We start from the raw sequence: 8,607 nt of genomic DNA on the forward strand, positions 1-8,607 counted from the left end.
CTAAAAAACAACAAAAATTGAACAAAACAAAATGATAATAATATATATACACCGCAACAAATGATAAAACATCCAGGTTGTAACACACGGTATCAAGTCATTTGTATTCAAAAGTGATTCCAGTCTGGACGTCAAAGAGACATAACCCGATTATATGACCGGCACAATCTTCTCCGATGGAATAGGTATATGTAATCTAATTTTTGTTTTAAAAGGCCTCGAAGCAGAATAAAATGAAATAATAAAAAAAAGGTTTCTTCTGTTCCTAAAAAAAAAAAAAAAAAATTAAATAAAAATGAAATAAAAAGCCTACAAAAACCTGAAAGCTTCAAACATAATAGAAAAGTATAATTGCGAAGCCCAATAATCTTCTGCCGGGGTGTAGTAGACAAGCAATTTCATATTGAATACAGCTGGGAAATTAATCTTTACAACTTCAAATGTTCCATTTTAGCATTTATTCCATAAAAATTCCCCCTAAAAAATATGGTGAATCAATTATATGATATAATGGCGTAGAATAAAGAGAATGGTTAAGGCTGTGAAAAAAAAAGAATATATATATATATATATATATATATATATATAATCCATTTTTTAAAAAAATAAAAATAAATAATAATAAAAAAATACGATTATATACAGTATATATATATATATATATATATATATATATATATATATATACACACACACACATATGAATACATATATATAATCCATTTGTTTTATTTAAAAATAATAGTAATAAAATGTGTATATATGATGTATGTATATATATGTAAATCTATAGATATATAATAATAATAATAATAATAAATGTGTATATATGATGTGTGCAGGGCCGGATTATAGGCGGGGCAGACGGGGCTTCAGCCCAGGGGCCCCCACCACAAGAGCCTCTGAGGGGGGCCCCCACCACCATCTGTGTGTCCGCCATTTTATTAATGCCGCAGTGGTTCAAGACCGCACTGTACCTTTAAGGTATTTCAATCCCGGCCATCACTATACTGCAGACACGCCCACTGCACGCTGTGTGGGCTGCGTCTGCCAGGATGACGTCACCGCGCTGCTGTTTCTTCCTGCCGTAGAGGAGCTTGTGGGAGGACCGGAGGTCTCAGTGGATCCCGGTAAGTATGAGGTCATTAATCATGGTGCCGGCCGGGCAGGAGGCTGCAGTGAGGAGGGAGCAGGACGCCGCTGATAACTCCAGACCGGTTCCATAGTGTCAGCGGCCACTCTGCTATCAGTGTGAGTTATTGCAGGAGTGTGAGCTGCTGCAGATCAGGTCGGGCTGTCAGTGCCGGGTCATCGGCCTCATCCCTCCCCTGCAATAACTCACACTGATCTCCAGCACAGACATCACTACCCAGATCCTGCACTGGTCACATCTGAGCCTGCAGCACACATTACACTATATGGCTCATATTACATATAGAATATGTTACATCCTGTCCTGTAGATCCAGGTGTGATCAGTGCAGGGCATGGTATATCTGTGCACATGGTATACCACATCCAGTGTACAGAGTAGTGTGATATACTGTGTACACACATCAGATGGTATATAATAATGTGTATATTGTATAACCTCTGATGTCTGTATCACAGTATATTGTGTACCAGTCATGTATTCTCCTGTACACTGTACAGGAGCGTACCTTTGGGGGGCATGCGTCATATTTGCCCCTGCACAGTAATCAGGGGGGCACCATTAAAAAGTGAGGCAGCAGTATGGTGGGAGAATATTGTAAGTTGAGAGTATTGGTGGAGAAAAGTGTGAGGGGCATAGTATAGAGTGGGTAGTGGGGGGGGGGGATAAGCAGTATAGAGGAGGGGCAGCATGGTGGGCAGTGTGAGGGCACAGTATGGAGGGCACAGTATGCTGAGGAGGGGGAATGTGAGACTGTGGTGCGGTATAGTGACTGGGTAGTGAAGGAGATCGGCAGTATAGAGAAGGGGCAGCATGGTGGCCAGTGTGAGGGCACAGTATGGAGGGCACAGTATGCTGAGGAGGGGGGAATGTGAGATTGAGTTGCACTATAGTGATTTTGATACTGAGGGTGAGGGCAGTATAGAGAGGGGATAGCATGGGGACATTGTGAGGGTACAGCTCAGGAGGGGGCACAGTATAGACATTTGGAAGTATAGTGGGTACACAATGTACAGGACGGTGTGACGAGGGGGCCCAGAACTGAAAGAAGAGGCCATGTACCATAAGAGGGACATTGTGTGGGTCATTTTGTGCAGGGAGCACAGTGAGTGGCAATTATTTATTCAGGCGCACAGCGTAGGTCATATATTTATATTTAGGAGCATTATAATCATTCTGCTATTTATTTATAAGGGCATAATGTCGAGATGTGCTGCAGAAGGCCCGGGAGGTCTGCAGAGAGGAGCTGTGGATGTGAAAAGTCATCATGACGTCTGGACAAGATGGAGAAGAAAGAATAAGATGACTCCGATCAGAGAAGATGTCACCTACAAGGTCCCTGGATGTAAATGTATGTTTGTGATACTCAATGCTTCATAAATACTGATAACTCCCAGCATCTTCTTACAATTGTTAAGGACATACTGGGAGTTGTTAATTCATGTGATACAAATGTATATGGGGATGTGACATTACAATATATTGTTGTAGTAAATTTGGTACTGTAGTCATGTATTGGTGGTTCTGGTGATATATTCGTTTACTGATGAGGGTGCTAGCAGGGGCGTAACTACCGCGGTCGTCATTATGACCGGGCCCGGGAGGTTAGGGGCCCGGCGCCCGCCAGGCAGATCAGCAGCCAGCTCCTGTCAGTGAGAGAGGAGCTGCGCTGTTCTGCCGCAGACCACGCGGGCTGCTATTTGAACCGGTGCCGCCGACGACACCGGGCCCCCCTGCCTGGTGTCAGCCGCGGCATCGGGGACCCCCTGCCTGGTGTCAGCCGCAGAACCGGAGCCCCCTGCCTGGTGTCAGCGGCTGCAGCGGCTCCCCCATCACCGCGCACAGTAATGATGAAGCATAGCGCTGCCGCGCTATGCATCATCATTCTAACCCTGTACCTGCGCCGTGACGTCACTCCCGTGCGACTGTTGTGCTAATGCACAGAGTGCAGGACGGGAGGGACGCCAACCGCAACACCGGGAGAACGAGCAGCGGGGAGGACGAGCGGCGGCGGGGGAACGAGGAGAGCGGCGAGGACAGAGCAGCGGGGAGGACGAGCAGCGGCGGGGGAACGAACAGCGGCGAGGACAGAGCAGCGGCGAGGACGAGCAGCGGCGGGGGGAACGAGGAGACGTGAAGAGAGAGGGTACACGGTGGTCAGAGGCTTGGGGAGGCTGCATTATTTTACATGGAGGCTGCATTATTATACATGCAGGCCTGGGGAGGCTGCATTATTATACATGGAGGCCTGGGGAGGCTGCATTATTATACATGGAGGCCTTGGGAGGCTGCATTATTATACATGGAGGCCTGGAGAGGCTGCATTATTATACATGGAGGCTTGCTGCTATATTATACATGGAGGCAGGCTGCATTATTATACATGGAGGCCTGGGGAGGCTGGCTGCATTATTATACTTGGAGGCCTGGGGAGACTGGCTGCATTATTATACTTGGTGGCCTGGGGAGGCTGGCTGCATTATTATACATGGAGGCCTGGGGAGGCTGGCTGCATTATTATACATGGAGGCCTGGGGAGGCTGGCTGCATTATTATACATAGAGGCATGGAGAGGCTGGCTGCATTATTATACATGGAGGCCTGGAGAGGCTGGCTGCATTATTATACATGGAGGACTGGGGAGGCTGGCTGCATTATTATACATGGAGGGCTGGGTGCATATTATATATGGAGGACTATGTGGTGTAGTATAATATATGGAGAACTATGAGAAATTAATTATAATAATTGAAGGGACTGGGGAGGCTGGCTGCATTATTATACATGGAGGGCTGGGTGCATATTATACATGGAGGATTATGGGAGTGCATTATACTATATGGAGAACTATGGGGGTGCAGTATAATATATGGAGGACTATGTGGGGCAGTATTATATATTATGTACTATGGGGTGAATTATAATACATGGAGAACTATGGGAAATGCATTATAATACATGGAGGACTATGGAGCTGCATTCTAATATATGAAGGGTTATGTGGGACCCTTTACACTATATGGAAGGCTATGTGGGGGCCATTATTGTGTTTGGAGAACTATATACGAGGGGGGACAAAGATACAATCAGGGGATGGGAACGTTTTGTGCTGAGGGGAAAAAGGCTCTTTCCCTCAGCACCCAACTTTCCCATGCTCTGCTATACATCTTCTCTCAGCACCCAGCTTTCTCATGCTCTGATATAGGAAAGCTGAGTGCTGAGGGAAAGATGTATAGCAAAGCATGGGGAAGCTGGGTGCCGAGGACAAGATGGATATCAGAACATAAGAAAGCTGGGTGCTGATAGAGGGATTTCAGATCATGGGAAATCTGGGTGCTGAGGGTAAGAGCCAAGTGTCAGTGTCATTATCCTGTACCCCAAGTGTCGGTGTATGTGGAGGGGGGCCCAGATCTGAACTTTGCATCGGGGCCCATCAAACTCTAGTTACGCCACTGGGTGCTAGTGATGCATTTTGGTATTGCTTTTGGTTCTGGTGCTGTACACTGTGTGCAGAATTATTAGGCAACTTGTATTTTAGAGGATTTTTTTTATTATTGATCAACAGTTCTCAATCAACCCAAAAGACTCATGAATGTCAAAGCTTAATATTTTTGGAAGTTGGAGTGGGTTTTTTTAGATTTGGCTATCTTAGGAGGACATCTGTTTGTGCAGGTAACTATTACTGTGCAGAATTATTAGGCAACTTAATAAAAACCAAATCTATTCCCATCTCACTTGTTTATTGTCACCAGGTAAAGCAATATAACTGCACAAAATTTAGAAATAAACATTTCTGACATGCAAAAACAAAACCCCCAAAAATGAGTGCCCAATATCACCCCCTTTCTTTATGATGACACTCAGCAGCCGACCATCCATAGATTCTGTCATTGCTTGATCTGTTTACGCTCAACATTGTGTGCAGCAGCCACCACAGCCTCCAGCCACCACAGCCTCCAGCCACCACAGCCTCCAGCCACCACAGCCTCCAGCCACCACAGCCTCCAGACACCGCAGCCTCCAGACACTGCTCCCAGAGGTGGACTGTTTTCCCTCCCTGTAGAGCTCACATTTTATGAGGGACCACAGGTTCTCTATGGGGCTCAGATCAGGTGAACAAGGGTGCCATGTCATTATTTTTCATCTTTTAGACCTTTACTGGCCAGCCACGCTGTGCAGTAGTTGGATGCATGTGATGGAGCATTGTCCCGCATGAAAATAATGTTTTTCTTGAACGATACCGACTTCTTCCTGTACCACTGCGTGAAGAAGTTGTCTTCCAGAAACTGGAAGTAGGTCTGGGAGTTGAGCTTCACTCCATCCTCAACACGAAAGGTCCTACAAGTTCATCTTTGATGATACCAGCCCATACCAGTGCCCACCTCCACCTTGCTGGCGTCTGAGTTGGAGTGGAGCTCTCTGCCCTTTACTGATCCAGCCTCTGGCCCATCCATCTGCCCATCAAGAGTCACTCTCATTTCATCAGTCCATAAAACCTTTGCTAAATCAGTCTTAAGATATTTCTTGGCCCAGTCTTGACGTTTTATCTTCTGTTTCTTGGTCAGAGGTGGTGGTTTTTCAGCCTTCCTTACCTTGGCCATGTCCCTGAGTACGGCATACCTTGTGCTTTTTGATACTCCAGTAACGTTGCAGCTCTGAAATATGGCCAAACTGGTGGCAAATGGCATCTTGGCAGCTTCACGCTTGATTTTCCTCAATTCATAGGGAGTTATTTTGTGCCTATTTTGCTTCTTGCGACCCTGTTGGCTATTTGCCATGAAACGCTTGATTGTTCGGTGATCACGCTTCAAAAGTTTGGCAATTTCAAGACTGCTGCATCCCTCTGCAAGACATCGCACAATATGGACTTTTCAGAGCCCGTCACATCTCTCTTCTGACCCATTTTACCAAAGGAATAGAAGTTGCCTAATAATTAAACACACCTTATATAGGGTGTTGATGTCATTACACCGCACCCCTCCTCATTACAGAGATGCACATCGCCTGATTTACTTAATTGGTAGTTGGCTCTCAGCCTATACAGCTTGGAGTAGGACGACATGTATAAAAAGTATCATGGGAGCAAAATACTCATTTGCCTAATAATTCTGCACACAGTGTATTTATGTACATTTTACTGATTCTGATCCTGCACACACGTAGCAAGCCATAATTTGTAAAATTACATGACCGCAAGGGTTTCTACATTATGTTAGTAGCATTAAAGGTGTTGTCCAGGTTTGTGATGAAAGTTTCTATGTGACTGCAGACTTCTGAATGCTCAGTGTGCACACTGCACACTGTCAGGACTCTCCGATGCCAGCAGTGAGAGCTTGAGGGCATGTAACTATTGAGTGAGGCTGCAGACGTCCTAATTTGAATGTGGCCGGAAGTAAGCAAATCGCATACTTGCAGTGCCATGACTACTTGCTCATGGCACGGGAAAATCATAACAGTGTGCAGTCCGCAAGCTGTGAGAATTCAGAAGTCTGCAGTCATATAGGATAACTACAAATTTCCCTTGTCGACCTGGACAACCCCTTTAATAATAAAAGTAAGCCCCGTAGCATGCCCAATCAAACAACCTGTAATATACTCAATGTAAGGATTTAGCTCTGCTTGCTAATTCCAGAAGTGGTCACATGACCACTTGCAGGTCATTTTAATACTTTGAATCACAATTAGCTTCTCTTCCTGCTTCTCTTTATGGGCTGTAGTATTTCACTGAACATTGAGAGAATTAGGAAGAGCAGCTCATCGGCACGTGTGAAAATGGCGTATGAGCGGTCACATGACAACTACTCAAACCGCATAAGCCGTGTATAGAAGGGGGCGCCACACTGAACTCCTACTCCATGGACAGGAAAACCTAGATCCACCTCTGATACAGTGTATGGCATACCGTGTACAGACATCAGCTGCTATGTACTATTCCGGAGACAATACAATAGAGAGCACATTGTGATTTTCAGCAACCATTGCTGCCAGTGAGAACTTTCCCTTTCTGTATTTTTACTATTCCTTGGCTGTCTTAACATTTGGGATCAATAAAAAAATGTGAGTAACTTTACTTTCTGAGTATAAGTGACGGCTGTGAGTGATCCTGGACTGTATCTGTATTGTAGTGCTGTAAATCTGAATGTGGCAGAACAGGATAAGATCCAAGCTCATTGGATTTATATCTAAATGCTACATTCGCACTCTACTGTTATGACTAAAAATGTTAACGTTATGGGGCCCCCACCAGATTTTCTGCCCAGGGGCCCCCACCAACCTTAATCCGGCCCTGGATGTGTGTATATATATATATATATATATATATATATATTTTTTATATATATATATATATATATATATATATATATATATAAACCATATATTAATCCATTTTTTATTTAAAAAAATAATAAAAAAAATATACAGTTTATTATATATGTATACTGTATATATACATACACTGTATATATACTGTTTATATACATATATATAAAATCCATTTTTTTATTTTAAAAAAATAAACAGATAAAAGAATGTATTTTATTATTTTCTTATGTATATATATATATATATATATATATATATATACCGTATATATACATATATTATAAAGTACCGAAATATACTGGATAACAGGGCGCAGTAGTGATAATAATAATTCTGATCAATTCGTGAAATATTCTATGTTCCTAATGTTTACTCATCTCCACGGTTATTTCCGTCATCAATATGTGGAGGTTTCATTATTTATTTATTTTAGTACCTACCAAATATTAAAAGCAAATGTCATGAAATATGGAAAAATCCATGTTATTGACTGCAATGATAATAATACGGTATTTTTTAGCATTTTTTTTCTTTTTCCTGCAGACGCTGGAACCCATAGGACCATAGGAAGCCTAGGCGGAGATATACTATGAAGGGTTTACGGTGGAATTTGTAGTTCGATAGGAAATAAAAGAACTTATTGTCTTTGCTATATGGCAGCGTTTATATATTATTATTATGTCTTTATGTTTTTATTACATTTTACTATTCCCATTTCTTACAAATATATAGAAGTTACGATAATCTGAATCTCTATTGTATTATACGGTCCTGGAACTGCTCGGTGAGCTCTAATTTTCTCGGAATTTATAGTAGAGGCTACTTCTTGGTCAGCAATGATAAATGATACCGCCACATAGTGCCTGTGTAAATACACACATTGTAAACACACATTTGTCTTCCTGTGTTTTATATGGGTTCAATGTTTTTTCTTAGCCTTTCTTTAACCTGAGTGACGTCACCGCCGATCACTGAGACTCAATTTCTGCCTGAAGTTACAACGTGCTCTCATGTTCTATGGCCGCATGCTGTCAGTTCAGATGTACAGTGCTGGCCAAAAGTATTGGCACCCCTGCAATTCTGTCAGATAATACTTAGTTTCTTCCTGAAAATGATTGCAATCACAAATTC

At 43.0% G+C, this 8,607-nt stretch overlaps 1 long non-coding RNA gene across 1 annotated transcript; it reads left to right on the plus strand.

Annotated features, from left to right (window-relative positions):
• Nucleotides 1–1,063: 1,063 nt before the first annotated feature.
• Nucleotides 1,064–8,323, plus strand: LOC142302262 (uncharacterized). Its single transcript, XR_012752950.1, has 3 exons — nt 1,064–1,130; nt 2,347–2,503; nt 8,020–8,323. It is a non-coding gene; the product is annotated as an uncharacterized LOC142302262 (long non-coding RNA).
• The last annotated feature ends 284 nt before the right edge of the window (nt 8,324–8,607 follow it).

Source organism: Anomaloglossus baeobatrachus, chromosome 1, assembly GCF_048569485.1.
Source record: "Anomaloglossus baeobatrachus isolate aAnoBae1 chromosome 1, aAnoBae1.hap1, whole genome shotgun sequence".
Classification (NCBI taxonomy): Eukaryota; Metazoa; Chordata; class Amphibia; order Anura; family Aromobatidae; genus Anomaloglossus; species Anomaloglossus baeobatrachus.